Source organism: Oncorhynchus tshawytscha, linkage group LG07 (assembly GCF_018296145.1).
Source record: "Oncorhynchus tshawytscha isolate Ot180627B linkage group LG07, Otsh_v2.0, whole genome shotgun sequence".
NCBI lineage: Eukaryota > Metazoa > Chordata > Actinopteri > Salmoniformes > Salmonidae > Oncorhynchus > Oncorhynchus tshawytscha.
The window spans coordinates 20,853,578-20,873,130 of NC_056435.1; the positions used below are offsets into that span (position 1 = coordinate 20,853,578).

A 19,553-nucleotide genomic window follows, 5' to 3' on the forward strand; every position below is an offset into this window, starting at 1 on the left:
TCGGATTATTCAACAAGCAGGAAGCACAGGACATTCTCCAAACACCCGACAGGGCCAACATCCCCATTATTTGCAAGATTAGGAGACGCAGGTATAGAGGACACAGAGCGGGATGCCTCGTGAGGACCCGCAGGAGGCGAGTGGGAAAGCTGTTACCGTCAAAATTACTCGCCATTGTGCAAACATTGGACAATAAATTAGATGAGGTATGATCACGAATATCCTACCAACTGGACATCAAAAACTAATATCCTACGTTTCACGGAATCGTGGCTGAATGGCGACGTGGATATTCAGCTAGCGGGATATACGCTGCACCAGCAACATAGAACAGCACACTCAGGTTAGATGAGGGGGGGGGCGGTCTGTGCATATTTGTAAACAACAGCTGGTGCACTAAATCTAAGGAAGTCACTAGATTTTGCTCACCTGAAGTAGAATATATTGTGATAAATTGCAGGCCACACTACTTGCCTAGAGAATTTTCAGCTATACTTTTCGTGGCTGTTTATTTACCACCACAGACAGATACTGGCACTAAGACCGCACTCAGTCAGCTGTATAAGGAAATAAGCTCCTAGTGGCCGGAGACTTTAATGCAGAGAAACTTAAATTAGTTCTACCAAATTTCTATCAACAGGTTAAATGTGCAACCAGAGGGAAAACAATTCTAGATAACCTGTACTCCACACACAGAGACACGTAAAAAGCTCTCTTTCGCCCTCCATTTGGTAAATCCGACCAAAACTCCATCCTCCTGATTCCTGCTTACAAGCAAAAATTAAAGCAGGAAGCACCAGCAACTCAGTCTATAAAAAAGTGGTCAGATGAAGCAGATGCTAAACTACAGGACTGTTTCGCTATCACAGACTGGAACATGGTTCTTCCGATGGCATTGAGAAGTACACCACATCAGTCACTGGCTTTATCAATAAGTGCATTGAGGACGTCATCCCCACAGTGACTGTACATACATACCCCAACCAGAAGCCATGGATTACAGGCAACATTCATACTGAGCTAAAGGGTAGAGCTGCCACTTTCAAGGTGCGGGACTCTATAACCCAGAAGCTTACAAGAAATCCTGCTATGCCCTGCGACAAACCATCAAACAGGCAAAGCGTCAATACAGGGCTAAGATTGAGTCATACAACACCGGCTCCGATGCTTGTCTTATGTGGCAAGGCTTGCAAACTATTACAGACTACAAAGGGAAGCACAGCCACGAGCTGCCCAGTGACACGAGCATACCAGACGAGCTAAATCATGTCTAAGCTCGCTTCGAGGCAAGCAACACTGAGGCATGCATGAGAGCATCAGCTGTTCCAGACGACTGTGTGATCACGCTCTCCGTAGCCGACGTGAGTAAGACCTTTAAACAGGTACACAAGTCTGCGGGGCCAGACAGATTACCAGGACGTATGCTCCGGGCATGTGCTGACCAACTGGCAGGTGTCTTCACTGACATTTGCAACATGTCCCTGATTGAGTCTGTAATACCAACATGTTTCAAGCAGACCACCATAGTCCCTGTGCCCAAAAACACGACGGCAACCTGCCTAAAATACTACAGACCTGTAGCACTCACGTCCGTAGCCATGAAGTTCTTTGAAAGGCTGGTAATGGCTCCCATCAACACCATTATCCCAGAAACCCTAGACCCACTTAAATTTGCATACCGCACCAACAGATCCACAGATGATGCAATCTCTATTAGAGGTTGACCGATTAATCGGAATGGCCGATTAATTAGGGACGATTTCAAGTTTTCATAACAATCGGAAATCGGTATTTTTGGACACCGATTTCACGCATTTTTTTTACACCTTTATTTCATCTTTATTTAACTAGGCAAGTCAGTTAAGCACACATTCTTGGGCCTCCTGGGTGGCTCAGTGGTTAAGGGCGCTGTATTGCAGTGCCAGCTGTGCCACCAGAGACTCTGGGTTCGCGCCCAGACTCTGTCGTAACCGGCCGCAACCAGGAGGTCTGTTGGGCGACACACAATTGGCCTAGCGTCGTCTGGGTTAGGGAGGGTTTGGCTGGTAAGGTTATCCTTGTCTCATCACCTGCGACTCCTGTGGCGGGCCGGGCGCAGTGCACGCTAACCAAGGTCGCCAGGCGCACGGTGTTTCCTCCGACACATTGGTGCGGTTAGCTTCCAGGTTGGATGCGCGCTGTGTTAAGAAGCAGTGCTTCAGTGGTTGGGTTGCGTATCGGAGGACGCATGACTTTCAACCTTCGTCTCTCCCGAGCCCGTACGGGAGTTGTAGCGATGAGGCAAGATAGTAGCTACTAACAATTGGAAAAAATAACACATTCTCAATGACGGCCTAGGAACGGTGGGTTAACTGCCTCGTTCAGGGGCAGAACGATAGATTTTTACCTTGTCACCTTGTCGCAACCTAACAGTTATCTAGTCCAACGCTCTAACCACCTGATTTACATTTGCAATCCACGAGGAGACTGCCTGTTAAGCGAATGCAGTAGCCAATGCTAGCTAGCATTAAACTTATCTTATAAAAAACAATAAATCCTAATCACTAGTTAACTACACATGGTTGATGATATTACTAGTCTATCTAGCGTGTCCTGCGTTGCATATAATCGATGCGGTGCGTATCGTTGCTCCAATGTGTATCTAACCATAAACATCAATGCCTTTCTTAAAATCAATACACAGAAGTATATATTTTTAAACCTGCATATTTAGCTAAAAGAAATTCAGGTTAGCAGGCAAAATTAACCAGGTAAAATTGTGTCACTTCTCTTGCGTTCATTGCACGCAGAGTCATGCAACAGTTTGGGCCACCTAATTTGCCAGCATTTTACGTAATTATGACATAACATTGAAGGTTGTGCAATGTAACAGGAATATTTAGACTTATGGATGCCACCCGTTAGATAAAATACGGAGCGGTTCCGTAATTCACTGAAAGAATAAACATCTTGTTTTCGAGATGATAGTTTCCGGATTCGACCATATTAATGACCTAAGGCTCGTATTTCTGTGTGTTATCATGTTATAACTAAGTCTATGATTTGATAGAGCAGTCTGACTGAGTGATGGTAGGCAGCAGCAGGCTCGTAAGTATTCATTCAAACAGCACTTTCGTGCGTTTGCCAGCAGCTCTGCTGTTTATGACTTCAAGACTATCAACTCCCGAGATTAGGCTGGTGTAACCGATGTGAAATGGCTAGCTAGTTAGCGGGGTGCGCGCTAATAGCGTTTCAAATGTCACTCACTCTGAGACTGGAGTGGTTGTTCCCCTTGCTCTGCATGGGTAACGCTGCTTCGAGGGTGGCTGTTGTCGTTGTGTTCCTGGTTCGAGCCCAGGTAGGAGCGAGGAGAGAAAGCTATACTGTTACACTGGCAATACTAAAGTGCCTATAAGAACATCCAATAGTCGAAGGTTAATGAAATACAAATGGTATAGAGAGAAATAGTCCTATAATTCCTATAATAACTACAACCTAAAACTTCTTACCTGGGAATATTGAAGACTCATGTTAAAAGGAACCACCAGCTTTCATATGTTCTCATGTTCTGAGCAAGGAACTTAAATGTTACCTTTCTTACATGGCACATATTGCCCTTTTACTTTCTTCTCCAACACTTTGTTTTTGCATTATTTAAACCAAATTGAACATGTTTCAGTATTTATTTGAGGCTAAATTGATTTTATTGATGTATCGGATTTTATTCGGTATCGGCTTTTTTTGGTCCTCCAATAAATCGGTATCGGGGTTGAAAAATCATAATCGGTCGACCTCTAATCTCTATTGCACTCCACACTGCCCTGTCCCACCTGGACAAAAGGAACACCTATGTGAGAATGCTATTCATTGACTACAGCTCAGAGTTCAACACCATAGCACCCTCAAAGCTCATCACTGAGCTAAGGATCCTGGGACTAAACACCTCCCTCTGCAACTGGATCCTGGAATTCCTGACGGGCCGCACCCAGGTGGTGAGGGTAGGTAGCAACACATCTGCCACGCTGCTCCTCAACACTGGAGTCCCCCAGGGGTGCGTGCTCCCCTCCTGTACTCCCTGTTCATCCACGACTGCATGGCCAGGCACGACTCCAACACCATCATTAAGTTTGCAGACAACACAACAGCCTGATCACCGACAACGATGAGACAGCCTATAGGGAGGAGGTCAGAGACCTGGCCGGGTGGTGCCAGAATAACAACCTATCCCTCAACGTAACCAAGACTAAGGAGATGATTGTGGACACCAGGAAAAGAAGGACTGAGCACGCCCTCATTCTCATCGACGGGGCTGTAGTGGAGCAGGTTGAGAGCTTCAAGTTACTTGGTTTCCACATCACCAACAAACTAGAATGGTCCAAACACACCAAGACGGTCGTGAAGAGGGCACGACAAAGCCTGTTCCCCCTCAGGAGACTGAAAAGATTTGGCATGGGTCCTGAGATCCTCAAAAGGTTCTACAGCTGCAACATCGAGAGCATCCTGACTGGTTGCATCACTGCCTGGTACGGCAATTGCTCGGCCTCCAACCTCAAGGCACCACAGAGGGTAGTGCGTATGGCCCAGTACATCACTGGGGCTAAGCTGCCTGCAATCCAGGACCTCTACACCAGGCGGTGTCAGAGAAAGGCCCTAAAAATTGTCAAAGACCCCAGCCACCCCAGTCATAGACTGTTCTCTCTAGTACCGCATTGCAATCGCTACTGGAGTGTTAAGTCTAGGACAAAAAGGCTTCTCAACAGTTTTTACCCCCAAGCCATAAGACTCCTGAACAGGTAATCAAATGGCTACCCTGACCATTTGCGTTGTGGGCCTCCCCAACCCCTTTTTTACGCTGCTGATACTCTGTTTATCATTTATGCATAGTCACTGTAACTATACATTCATGTACATACTACCTCAATTAGCCTGACTAACCGGTGTCTGTATGCAGCCTCACTACTTTTATAGCTTCGCCGCTGTATATAGCCTCGCTTCTGTTATATTTCACTATCTTTTTAATGTGGTTTTTATTTATTTTCTTACCTATTGTTCGCCTAATACATTTTTTTGCACTATTGGTTCGAGCCTGTAAGTAAGCATTTCACTGTTGTATTCAGCGCACATGACAAATAAACTTTGATTTGATTTTATTTGTATATTGGACAGTGCCGTTAGATTAAAAGAATTTATTCGCTCTGCCAATATCAGATATGTCTATATCCTGGGATATTTTCTTGTTACTTACAACCTCATGCTAATGGCATTAGCCTTCGTTAGCTCAACCGTCCCATGGAAGGGACACCGATCCCGAATAAGTTTTAAGAGGCCTCAAGGCAATTCGCCCAGGTCCTGAGGTACCAAATCATCCCCAAACCCTCACACTACCAACTCCATGTTTGAGCTTGGGTATAAGGTTTTTCCCATTGTGTAAATTACTTTTTCAAACAGAGGAATTTTGGCATTGCGTAATTAAATAATATAAATATATTTTAATATTTTTTTACTCAGTTTCTCTTTCTCTAATAGGTTTTGGTTGAAGATCAGTATCAAAAATATGCAAAAATAGATAAAATCACTTGCCTAGTTAATACTTTTTCACAGCACTGTAAGTCATAAATATAACTCGGAACGTTCACCGTCTTCTTGGTAAGCAACTCTATTGTATATTTAGCCTTGTGTTTTAGGGTATTGTCCACCTGAAAGGGGATTTAATCTCCCAGTGTCTGGTGGAAAGTGCACTGAACAAGGTTTTCCTCTAGGACTTTGCCTGTGCTTAGCTTCATTCCATGTATTTTTTATTCAGAAAAACTCCCCAATCCTTAATGATTACAAGCATACTCATAACATGATGTAGCCACCACTATGCTTGAAAATATGGAGAGTGGTACACAATAATGTGTTGTATTGGATTGGACCCAAACATAACATTTTGAATTCAGGACAAAACGTTCATTCTTTGCCAATGTTTTGTTGTTGCAGTTTTACTTTAGTGCCTTGTTGCAAACATGATGCATGTTTTGGAATATTTGTATTCTGTACAGGCTTCCTTCTTTTCACTCTGTCATTTAGATTAGTATTGTAAGTAACTACAATGTTGTCGATCCGTCCTTAGCCTTCTCCTATCACAGCCACTACAATCTGTAACTGTTTTTAAAGTCACCTTTGGCCTTATGGTGAAATCCCTGAGCGGTTTAATTTCTTTCTGGCAACTGAGTTAGGAGGGATGCCTGTATCTTTGTAGTGACTGGATCTATTGATACACCATCCAAAGTGCAATTGATCATACGACACAAGGCGAGACCCATATGCAGACACAGGAGGCAGATGGTTTGAGCTCTGGTATTTATTATAATCCAAGGGATAGACAAAAGGCAGGTTGGGGACAGGCAAGAGTTCATAGCCAGAGCAGAGTCCAAAACGGTACAGGGCGGCAGGCAGGCACAAGGTCAGGGGCAGGCAGAGTGGTCAGGCAGGAGGGCTCAGAGTCAGGACAGGCAAGGGTCAAAACCAGGAGGATGAGAAAAAGAGAGACTGGGAAAAACAGGAGCTGAGAGAAAAACACTGGTTGACTTTGCAAACACGATGAAAACAGAAAACACAGGTATATATACCCAGGGGATAAGTGGGGAAGATGGGCGACACCTGAAGGGGGGTGGAGACAAGAACAAGGACAGGGAAAACAGATCAGGGTGTGACAACTTCACCATGCTCAAAGGGATATTCAATGTCTGCTTCTTTTTTTTGACCCATCTAGCAATAGGTGCCCTTCTTTGCAAAGCATTGGAAAACCTTTCTGGTCTTTGTGGTTGAATCTGTGTTTGAAATTCACTACTCGACTGAGGGACCTTACAGATAATTGTATTTGTGGGGTACAGAGATGAGGCAGTCATGAAAAAATAATGTTAAACACATGCAACCTATTATGTGACTTGTTAAAACCTCTCTGGGATATGTGGGACGCTAGCGTCCCAACTGGCCAACATCCAGTGAAAATGCAGAGCGCCAAATTCAAATAAATTACAATAATTGATTGATGAAATCACACATTCAATATACCAAATTAAAGCTACACTTGTTGTGAATCCAGCCAACGTGTCAGATTTCCAAAATGCTTTTCGGCGAAAGCAAACGATGCTATTATCTGAGCATAGCACCCAAGCAAACAAACACAGACCATCATATTTCAACCCTCCAGACGCGACACAAAACGCAGAAATAAAGACATACATGCTTTACCTTTGATGAGCTTCTTCTGTTGGCACTCCAATATGTCCCATAAACATCACAAATGATCATTTTGTTTGATTAATTCCGTTGATATATATCCAAAATGTACATTTATTTGACCCGTTTGATCCAGAAAAACACCGGTTCCAACTTGCACAACGTAACTACAAAATATCTCAAATGTTACCTGTAAGCTTTGTCCAAACATTTCAAACTACTTTTGTAATACAACTTTAGGTATTTTTTTTACGTAGAAAATCGATAAAATTGAAGACGGGATGATCTGTGTTCCATACCGGAGGAAAACAATGTGTAGCGAGCCTCTGTGTAGCGCGCCTCCAACAAATAGTACACTTCCCTCCAGCCTCATTCTGAACAGTGTTACTTCTTCATTTCTCAAAGGGAAAACCTCAACCAATTTCTAAAGACTGTTGACGTCCAGTGGAAGTGATAGGAACTGCAAGAAGGTCCCTTAGAAATCTGGATTCCCAATGAAAACTCATGGAAAAGAGAGTGACCTAATAAAAAAGATCTGAATGGTTTGTCCTTGGGGTTTCGCCTGCCAAATAAGTTCTGTTATAGTCACAGACATGATTCAAACAGTTTTAGAAACTTCAGAGTGTTTTCTATCCAAATCTAGTAATATGCATATCTTAGCATCTGGGCATGAGTAGCAGGCAGTTTAATTTGGGCATGCTTTTCATCCAAAATTCCTATCCTAGAGAAGTTTTAAGCACATTTTTACTCCTACACTTATTTAGGCTTGCTATAACAAAGGGGTTGAAAAAATAAAAATGTAATTACTCTTTGACATTATGGGGTATTGTGTGCAGGCCAGTGACCAAAAATCAAAATGTAATCAATTTTAAATTTAGGCTGTAACACAAGAAAATGTGTAGAAAGTCACTTTCTGAATGCACTGTACAACACTGTACTACTATTCTATCTCAAGGCCATTAGACTGTTAAATTAGACTGTTAAATAGCTATCACTAGCCAGCTACCACCCGGTTAACTCAACCCTGCACCTTAGAGGCTGCTGCCCTATATACAGTACATAGACATGGAATCACTGGTCACTTTAATAATGGAACATCAGTCACTTGAATAATGTGTACATACTGCTTTACTCATTTCATACACTAGCATTCGAAAGTTTTGGGTCACTTATTTCCATGTTTTTTTTAATGAAAAGCACATTTTTAATCCATTAAAATAACATCAAATTGATCAGAAATACAGTGTAGACATTGTTAATGTTGTAAATGACTATTGTAGCAGGAAACGGTAGATTTTTTATGGAATATCTACATAGGCGTGCAGAGGCCCATTATCAGCAACCATCAGTATTCCAATGGCACATTGTGCTAATCCAGGTTTATCATTTTAAAAGGCTAATTGATCATTAGAAAACCCTTTTGCAATTATGTTAGCACAGCTGAAAACTGTTGTGCTGACTAAAGGGATATTTAATTTTATGTTAGCATTTGCCTAGTTAAATAAAGGTAAAATAAAAAAATATATAAAATAAAGAAGCAATAAAACTGGCCTTCTTTAGACTAGTTGAGTATCTGGAGCATCAGCATTTGTGGGTTTGATTACAGGCTCAAAATGGCCAGAAACAAAGAACTTTCTTCTGAACCTCGTCAGTCTATTCTTGCTCTGAGAAATTAAGGCTATTCCATGCGAGAAATTGCCAAGAAACTGAAGATCTCGTACAGTGCTGTGTACTACTCCCTTCACAGAACACCGCAAACTGGCCCTAACCAGAATAGAAAGAGGAGTGGGATGCCCCGGTGCAGAACTGAGCAAGAGGACAAGTACATTAGAGTGTCTAGTTTGAGAAACAGACGCCTCACAAGTCCTCAACTGGCAGCTTCATTAAATAGTACCCGTAAAACACAAGTCTCAACGTCAACAGTGAAGAGGCAACTCCGGGATGCTGGCCTTGACAGTTCACAGAATTGTCAATTTAAAGAAATTCAGCAAATTTATTCATTACTAAATTTTGCTAACGTTAGATAGTAATCCAAAGATTCTTACCTTTTCCTCGAGTCGTTAGTCTCAAATCAAATAAAATCAATTTTTTGTCACATGCGCTGAATACAACAGTTCTAGTAGACCTTACAGTGAAATGCTTACTTACAAGCCGTTAACCAGCAATGCAGTTCAAGAAATAGAGTTAACTTATTTGGTACTGGGGGGCTGCATTGGATGAATAAGGTGCCCAGAGTAAACTGCCTGCTACTCAGGCCCAGTTGGTAATATATGCATATTATTAGTAGAGTTGGATAGAAAACACTCTAAAGTTTCTTAAGCTGTTTGAATGATGTCTGTGTGTTTAAAGGAACTCATATAGCAGGCAAAAACCTGAGAAAAAAATCCAAGCAGGAAGTAGGAAATCTGAGGTATGTAGTTTTTCAAGTCATTGTCTATCAAATATACAGTGTCTATATTGCACTTCCTAAGGCTTCCACTAGATGTCAACTGTCTTTAGAACCTTGTTTGTGCTGCGTTCCATCGCATTTCTACAGACAAAGGACTTCTCCGGTTGTAACATTATTGAAGATTTATGTTAAAAACATCCTAAAGATTGATTCTATACTTCGTTTGACATGTTTCTATGAACTGTAAAATGACTTTTTGTCTGAACTTTCGCCTTGACTTGCCTGCGCGTCGTGAGTTTGGATTGTGTACTAAACGCGAGAACAAAAAGGAGGTATTTGGACATAAATTATGGACTTTATCGAACAACTCAAACATTTATTGTGGAACTGGGATTCCTGGGAGTGCATTCTGATGAAGATCATCAAAGGTAAGTGAATATTTATAATGCTATTTCTGACTTTGTTGACTACACAACATGGCGGATATCTGTATGGCTTGTTTTGTTGTCTGAACGCCGTACTCAGATTATTGCATGGTGTGCTTTTTCAGTAAAACTGTTTTGAAATCTGACACAGCGGTTGCATTAAGGAGAAAGGGATCTAAAATTCCATGCATAACACTTGTATCTTTTAGCAATGTTTATTATGAGTATTTCTGTAAATTGATGTGGCTCTCTTCAAAATCACCGGATGTTTTGGAACTACTGAACGTAAGGCGCCAGTGTAAACTCCGATTTCTGGATATAAATATGAACTTTATTGAACAAAACATACATGTATTGTGTAACATGAAGTCCTATGAGTGTCATCTGATCAAGATCATCAAAGGTTAGTGATTCATTTTATCTCTATTTCTGCTTTTTGTGACTCTCTTTGGCTGGAAAAATGGCTTTGTTTTTCTGTGACTAGGTACTTGACCGTACATAATCGTTTGGTGTGCTTTCGCCGTAAAGCCTTTTTGAAATTGGAGACTGTGGCTGGATTTACAACAAGTTACTCTTTAAAATTATGTGAAATACTTGTATGTTTGAGGAATTTTAATTATGGGATTTCTGTTGTTTTGAATTTGGCGCCTTGCACGTTCACTGGTTGTTGTTGAGGTGGGACGCTACCGTCCCGAACATCCCAGAGAGTTTAAGAAGCTGTTAACCCCTCTGGGACCATTCGGGACGTGAGCGTCCCAACTTTCAACAGCCAGTTGAAAGGCTGTTGAAATACCCCCCTGTCCGGGGGTATCATCGGATAGGGCCACAGTGTCTCCTGACCCCTCCTGTCTCAGGCTCCAGTATTTATGCTGCAGTAGTTTATGTGTCGGGGGGCTAGGGTCAGTTTGTTATATCTGGAGTACTTCTCCTGTCTTATCTGGTGTCCTGTGTGAATTTAAGTATGCTCTCTCTAATTCTCTCTTTCTCTCTTTCTTTCTCTCTCTCGGAGGACCTGAGCCCTAGGACCATGCCTCAGGACTATCTAGCATGATGACTCCTTGCTGTCCCCAGTCCACCTGGCCGTGCTGCTGCTCCAGTTTCAACTGTTCTGCCTGCGGCTATGGAATCCTGACCTGTTCACCGGACGTGCTACCTGTCCCAGACCTATTATTTGACCATGCTGGTCATTTATGAACATTTGAACATCTTGGCCATGCTCGTTTATAATCCTAGGTTTTGGCCTTTCTAGGGAGTTTTTCCTTGCCCAATGTGCTTCAACACCTGCATTGCTTGCTGTTTGGGGTTTTAGGCTGGGTTTCTGTACAGCACTTTGAGACATCAGCTGATGTACGAAGGGCTATATAAATACATTTGATTTGATTTGATTCCGTATTGAGCGAGTCACTGGTACTTCCTGCTTTAGTTTTTGCTTGTAAGCAGGAATCAGGAGGATACAATTATGGTCAGATTTGCCAAATGGAGGACGAGATAGCTTTTTATGCATCTCTGTGTTGGAGTAAATGTGTACTAGAGTTGCTTTCCCCTCTGTTTGAACATGTGACATGCCTGTAGAAATTAGATAAAATGGATTTAAGTTTGCCTGCATTAAAGTCCCCGGCCACTAGGAGCACCGCTTCTAAAAGGATGAGCCTTTTCTTGTTTGCTTATGTCCTTATACAGCTTGTTCAGTGCGGTCTTAGTGCCAGCAACGGTTTTTGGTGGTAAATAGACAGCTATGAATAATATAGATGAGAACTATCTTGGTAGGCATTGATGTGACAGCCAGGGAGAAACAAAGACAGTCTTAAAAACTGGCCCTGTTCTCTTCAACAGAGCTTGACAAATCATTATTTGTTACACAACACTGTGGACTGACAAAGCTGGTGTCATCACAGCCGGTATAATTTCTTTACTCCAAAAGGTTTTAACCTCATTGTCCATATGATGATATCTTTTAGTCTGAGTCTTTTATTTAATAGTTTTTTGTTACGTTTTTCTTTTTTTCATTATTTAAGTTGCATATGTGTCCTTTACATTGGGGTGTGGAGAGATTAATTAATACTCGGATTAGAACATCTCAAAGGCTTTCGATGCTGAAAAAAATCTGCCTTGCATTCATTGCTGATGAGGAGTGAATGGATTTGATTTTAATAACAATGGTAGATTCAAGCTAAGGGTCTGTTCATTTTTATAGTTCTCTTCCTTAGTGTATGAAGAAGAGCTAGAAGAGCACTTCCTTTAACCTCTTCTTGCAACTGTTTTTATTGTGCAGAGGTTGTTGACACTTCTATCAGCCAGGGTGATGGAAACACAATTCACCAAAATATCACTAGTGCTTTCATTAATATTAACTCTTCGAGATACCTCTGTGGTGCCGTTTGTTTTTAGTTAACCACTAAAGGACAAGTTAAACAAAATATAGAAAATATTGTTATCTACAATTCTGTCAACATTCATTCACGGGGACATCCAAGCTTTTCAAGATCCCCCAAGAAAACTTTCTGTACACTACATTCACAGAGCGGGTTTCCCGTAGCTTTTATGGTACAGATGACTATCCCCCATAACTCTTATAGGATGGATAATTGTGTAATATTTTTCTGAAACTAATTTGAAACTATACCTATAGTCTATAGGCTAAATAAGATTTAGAAAAAAATGATGATTGTATCAAGTAGGCTACGTGCAACTCAAAGTTGATACATTGTAATTTGTATATACTCTTTTAGTGGTAGATAGGTTACACAAAAAAGTATATCACGTCTTCCCCATTCTGGGAGGGATTTCTTACAATGCAATTTAAAGACCCTTGTAGTGGGTTAGTATCCTACTATACATTGTGATACAATGGGCAATTGGAATGGATTTTGAGTCAACCATGATTAGCCTGTACCTATGTCATGAAGCACAGATTTAAATCATATTTACATAGATTCATTGACCGATCTTAGGGTAATTTAAAAATAAAACATTTGTTCTATTTTAATACTGTAAACGTACAGTAAAAAGCATATAGCTGCTACCACGAGTGTCTAAATAACCTAATGGGCTTCTGGAACAGTCACAATTAGCCACACCTATGCCAATCAATACAATGAGAAATCAATTTAATGTTTACAAAAGAGGGTTAACATTTTATTCTGCTCATTTTGCACACCGGAACACCTACACTATACACCCTAGTTCTGACCATTCTGCCTGCTTTGATCCCGAGTCTGCCTGCCGTTCTGTACCTACCTGACTCTGACCCAATTACAAACCTCTGCCTGCCCTGACCCAGAGCCTACCTGCTGTTCTGTACCTTATTGACTCTGCCCTGGATTACGGAACTCTGCCTGCCCTTGACCTGTCCTTTGCCTGCCACCTGTTTGGGTAAATAAACATCTGTGATTCTAGCTGTCTGCATCTGGGTCTTATCCTGAGTTCTAATAGTACGAACTGGCCATGACTGACCCAGCAGACCAGCTCCACAATGCTGTCTCCCAGCAAGGAGCCACCATTGGAAGACACAAGGAGTTACTGCAATGTCTTATGGAAGGACTCCATACCCTTGTGAACACCATGACCAGGCGTGCAATACATTGCTGGAGCAATTCTGCCAATTCCCTACAAGGCAGCAAGCCACACCAGTAATTCCTAAGCAATGCCATCACCAGAGGCGCTTCTTTCCAGCCTGCCCCAGTGTCCCGAGAACCCCGCTTACCTCCTCCTGAGCATTACGCTGGAGATTCTGGAACCTGCCGGGCCTTTCTCTCCCAGTGCCCTCGTCTTCGAGCTACATCCTTATTTGTTCCTCTTGGACAGCTCAAGCATAGTGTACATCACAATGCTGATGTCCAGGAGGGCATTCGCCTGGGCTACGGTGGTGTGGGAGCAACAATCCGTCATCTGCATCAGTCTGGAGGAGTTTGTGGCGGAGTCTCCATTTTCCAGAAGAGATGCTGCTCATAAACTCCAGCTACATCAAGACGCCCGTAGTGTGGCAGACTACAAGGTGGAATTTTGCACGTTGGCGGCTGAGAGTGCCTGGAACCCGGACACATTGTTCGACATGTTCCTTCACAGATCATCAGAGGTGATCAAAGATGAGCTCACAGCCTGGGAGTTGCCCATGGACCACAACTCCCTCATAGCCTTGACCATCCAGATCAATAGGCAGCTACGAGAACGTAGGAGGGAGAGGGAATGTGTTCCCTGTCGCCTCCTTCGCCCTCGCTTCCCACCTCGACTTCGAGGAACACCGAAGGCAGTTCCGAGAGACTCCGACGTCACCCGAGTGCTCACGGGAATCACCGAGGGCGGTTGACTCGCATCCTCCAGAGCCCAAGCTACTGGGAAGGGCTCGATTGTCTCTGGTTGAACGTTTATGCAGATTGAACACCAGGAGCTGTCTACATTGTGGGACAACAGGACGTTATATTTCCACATGTCCATTGAAAAGACCAGGCTCATCAGTAGGATCGAGTACTCTGGTGAGACGTACGGGGAGTTTCAAATCACCCATTACTCGCACTCCTCTCCAAAACACCCTGTTATGGGGTGACCAGGCCAAATCACTCCAGGTGTATATGTATTTATTATGGATCCCCATTAGCTGCTGCCAAGGCATATACAGTGCCTTGCGAAAGTATTCGGCCCCCTTGAACTTTGCGACCTTTTGCCACATTTCAGGCTTCAAACATAAAGATATAAAACTGTATTTTTTGTGAAGAATCAACAACAAGTGGGACACAATCATGAAGTGGAACGACATTTATTGGATATTTCAAACTTTTTTAACAAATCAAAAACTGAAAAATTGGGTGTGCAAAATTATTCTGTGTGCAATAATAGTGATTATCATGATTTTTTTCAATGGCTGTCTCATCTCTGTACCACACACATACAATTATTTGTAAAGTCCCTCAGTCGAGCAGTGAATTTCAAACACAGATTCAACCACAAATCAATATCAATATCAATATCAGTATCAATACACCCAGTCAATACAAAGATACAGGCGTCCTTCCTAACTCAGTTGCCGGAGAGGAAGGAAACCGCTCAGGGATTTCACCATGAGGCCAAATGGTGACTTTTTTAAAAACCATTTGCAACAAGGCACTAAAATAATACTGCAAAACATGTGTCAAAGGAATTAACTTTTTATCCTGAATACAAAGTGTTATGTTTGGGGAAAATCCAATAAAGACATTACTGAGTACCACTCTCCAGCTTTTCAAGCATAGTGGTGGCGGCATCATGTTATGGGTATGCTTGTAATCGTTAAGCTTTTCAGGATAGAAAAATACATGGAATGGAGCTAAGCACAGGCAGAATCCTAGAGGAAAACCTGGTTCAGTCTGCTTTTCAACTGTGAATGTTCCTGAGTGGCCGAGTTACAGTTTTGACTTAAATCTAATTGATAATCTATGTCAAGACCTGAAAATGTTATTGTCTAGCAATGATCAACAACATTTTTGACAGAGCTTGAAGAATTTTGAAAAGAATAAGTGGCAAATGTTACACAATCAAGGTGTGGAAAGCACTTAGTCTTACCCAGAAAGACTCACAGCTGTAATCACTGTCAATGGTGCTTCTACAAAGTATTGACACAGGGATGTGAATACTTATGTAAATGTATTATTGCTGTATTTAATGTTCAATACATTGGCATGGTTTCATTGTCATTATAGGGTATTGTGTGTAGAAGGTGAGAATTCTTTTACATTTAATCCATTTTGAATTCATGCTGTAACACAACAACATGTGGAATAAGTCAAGGCGTATGAATACTTTCTGAACACTGTATCCCAGTTTGCTTTCAGAATTTAGAACCATGGAAAGTGAGGTCATTTCCTGCCGTATTCAGTTGTCAGTCCAAGTGCAATACTTTCTTGGCAGGCCTTCTTCATATGTTTTGAGGTCACACAGTCATACCGTAGGATGGGCCCATCGGGTTACTGGAAATACTGATCTATAAATCAGCAGGCAAAGGACCTCAAAACCTAATGGTGCTTATCTCCTTGCTTGGCTTCCTTCCTGTGTCTGGTTTGTGTAGTGCCCAGATAACAATCCATTAAATGTAGAGGTACTGTTCTAAGTGCAAGGGTTACACAAAATGAATTAGCTTGACGTTAATTTGAAAGATAAATTGACTGCATAGAGAAGTACACCAGGCCTTGTCTGACCAATACATCTTCTCTGTAATGAAGTACCATGCCATACAGTTTGGGGCACATAGGGGTTTGTATTACATTTTTGGGACAACATATACTGTTCTCTGTGTTGAACTTTGGATTTGCAAACAGCTGTTACACACTGTTGAACAGGATGTGTTCTATCTGATGAACTGTGCTGTCTCACAGCTTTATGATTAGAAAGAAACAAATAAAGAACCATTTTAAGATTGGATGGGACTCTTTGAAAACGTTAAAATTACAGTTGAAGTCGGAAGTTTACACACACCTTAGCCAAATACATTTAAACTCAGTTTTTCACAATTCCTGACATGTAATCCGAGTAAAGATCCCCTGTCTTAGGTCAGTTAGGATTGCCACTTTATTTTAAGAATGTGAAATGTCAGAATAATAGTTGAGAGAATTATTTATTTCAGCTTTCATTTCTTTCATCACATTCCCAGTGGGTCAGAAGTTTACATACACTCAATAGGTATTTGGTAGCATTGCCTTTAAATTGTTTCACTTGGGTCAAACGTTTCGTGTAGCCTTCCACAAGCTTCCCACAATAAGTTGGGTGAATTTTGGCCCATTCCTCATGAAAGAGCTGGTGTAACCGAGTCAGGTTTGTAGGCCTCCTTATTCGCACAAGCCTTTTCAGTTCTGCCCACACATTTTCTCCAGGATTGAGGTCAGGGCTTGGTGATGGCCACTCCAATACCTTGACTTTGTTGTCCTTAAGCCATTTTGTCACAACTTTAGAAGTATGCTTGCGGTCATTGTCCATTTGGAAGACCCATTTGTGACCAAGCTTTAACTTTGACTGATGTCTTGAGATGTTGCTTCAATATATCCACATACTTTTCCTGCCTATTTTGTGAAGTGCACCAGTCCCTTCTGCAGCAATGCACCCACACAACATGATGCTGCCACCCCCGTGCTTCACGGTTGGGTTAGTGTTCTTCGGCTTGCAAGCCTCCCCCTTTTTCCTCCAAACATAAGATGGTCATTATGGCCAAACAGTTCTATTTTTGTTTCATCAGACCAGAGGACATTTCTCCAAAAAGTACGATCTTTGTCCCCATGTGCAGTTGCAAACCGTAGTCTGGCTTTTTTATGGCAGTTTTGGAGCAGTGGCTTCTTCCTTGCTGAGAGGCCTTTCAGGTTATGTCGATATAGGACTTGTTTTACTGTGGATATAGAGAATTTTGTACCGGTTTCCTCCAGCATCTTCACAAGGTCCTTTGCTGTTGTTCTTGGATTGATTTGCACTTTTCGCACCAAAGTACGTTCATCTCTAGGAGACAGAACACGTCTCCTTCCTGAGCGGTATGACGGCTGCGTGGTCCCATGGTGTTTATAATTGCATACTATTGATTGTACAGATTAACATGGTTTATTTTCCCATGATGTCAAGCAAAGAGGAACCGAGTTTGAAGGTAGACCTTGAAAGACATCCACAGGTACACCTCCAATTGACTCAGATTATGTCAATTACCCGATTAGAAGCTTCTAAAGCCATGACATCATTTTCTGGAGTTTTCCAAGCAGTTTAAAGGCACAGTCAACTTCGTGTATGTAAACTTCTGACCCACTGGAATTGTGATACAGTGAATTGTAAGTGAAATAATCTGTCTGTAAACAATTGTTGGAAAAATTACTTGTGTCATGGACAAAGTAGATGTTCTAACTGACTTGCCAAAACTATAGTTTGTAATCAAGACATTTGTGGAATGGTTGAAAAACAAGTTTTAATGACTCCAACCTAAGTGTATGTAAACTTCCGACTTCAACTGTAGATAAATTACTACCTAGGGATAACACTGTTGTGTGGCATCCACACTTCTGTGTTGAGTAACTTAGCCACACAATCCAAATAAGTCCTAATAATATTAATCATATTACAATCAAAATGCCAGCTTCACCATAATAGAAATGGAAACTGTTGAGAGATCTAATCATCTAATAGAGATTTTGTCTTTGCAACCTTGGCAAGAAATAGCAGCTGGACCAAAACCTCTGTGTACTTCTATCATGAAACTTTGGGTGGTTTGGCTGCTATTCCCAAGAAGAAAGCAACACACAGGAAATTATTCATGTTCAAAATTCACAGACATGTTTTTTAGTCAGTTTGTCTGAGTGAGAGAGAATATGAAAGTATGACTAATTCTAATCAACTTGAATATATGTATAGAATGTCAAAAGAAAGAAAAATAACTGCTCTTTTAGTTTGAGAATGAGAGTAAAAGAGAGGCATGGTTACCTTGTTTGATGCCTGATAATGGGAGTCCTGTCTGTAGCTCCAGTCTGGCTGTATGTCCCATTCCTTGCGCTGTGGGGGAGTGTAAATCTGCACAAAATGGTTTAGATTATGACGTGAGGGGGCATGTCAGTGTGTGAGAGACTCTTTTTTCTATACAAAGAGGTGGAGCAGAGCATGTTTTGTCCACTTCAGTTCACTTTCAAAAGACTAATGCACTTCCCAGTCCCAAGCTTCATTCATACCTGGTTTTAACATGTGTCCTGTGTCCTGCTCCTGTCCACATTCTAATTGTTCCCACATTTTCAGACATGCGTCTACTCATGGTATTAAAATGTGTCTCTTATTCGTCCATTGTGTCCCCATTGTGACCAGATTTCCTGGTCCCTCCCTGTACGCAAATAATTTGACAGGTATTCTTTCAAAATAATATTTATTTTGACACATATTGATGCCATAAATGAATGGTGCCACCTGTCAATGATTTTAGAGGGCGGAGTTATGAATTAAATGGTTTTGCTGTCCAGATCCGTCTACACTTGTAAGATATTCAGACAATGTGTGCCTGACTACCTCCAGAGGTGGGCAGGAGGAACTGATCACAATCAGATCACAATTTGTCTTTTGATTGTCTACACCTGTCTAAAAATGTGGGCACAATCATTTTAGAACCAGGTATAATGGGGCTCCAGTCATAGTCATTTGGTTCTTACATTTTGTCAATGTCATCAACCTGATCACTGAATGCATTGCTTCGATAGTCATTAGCAGTGCCTCTGAACTCATATTTAGGAAAGACTGACACTAAACAAATATGGAGACTGCAGAGAAAGTTGATTATTTTTAATAAGTGGTGATGAAAACAAAATGTTGCTCTTAAAATGGGATAAGTATGAATTTATTCATGTATAATTATTTATTCATGAAGAAGTTATTAACGATTACTTTTCATCAGGAATCGCTTGTCTGTTCTAATAGGTTTAGAATTGTGCAACGAGGTAAATGATCTACAGCAATGGCTGTGTTTTTGTGAAAGACACCAGATGTGAAGGCTGTATGATAAGCTGGGTGAAGAGGAGGTGGGGGTGGGGTACACAGAGCCAGTATGTGCCTGGACACCT

At 41.6% G+C, this 19,553-nt stretch overlaps 1 protein-coding gene across 3 annotated transcripts in view; it reads right to left on the reverse strand.

The window, feature by feature from the left end:
- LOC112254126 (CMP-N-acetylneuraminate-beta-galactosamide-alpha-2,3-sialyltransferase 2) overlaps nt 1-18,533 on the reverse strand; it is a 28,930-nt gene extending 10,397 nt beyond the window's left edge. For 2 of the 3 annotated variants that reach the window (XM_024426388.2, XM_024426384.2), the window contains exon 1: nt 18,436-18,533. The gene's annotated coding sequence lies outside the window, so the exon portion shown is untranslated. The remainder of the gene's footprint in view (nt 1-18,435) is intronic. The other variant, XM_024426385.2, reaches the window with a different exon arrangement.
- Nucleotides 18,534-19,553: the final 1,020 nt, after the last annotated feature.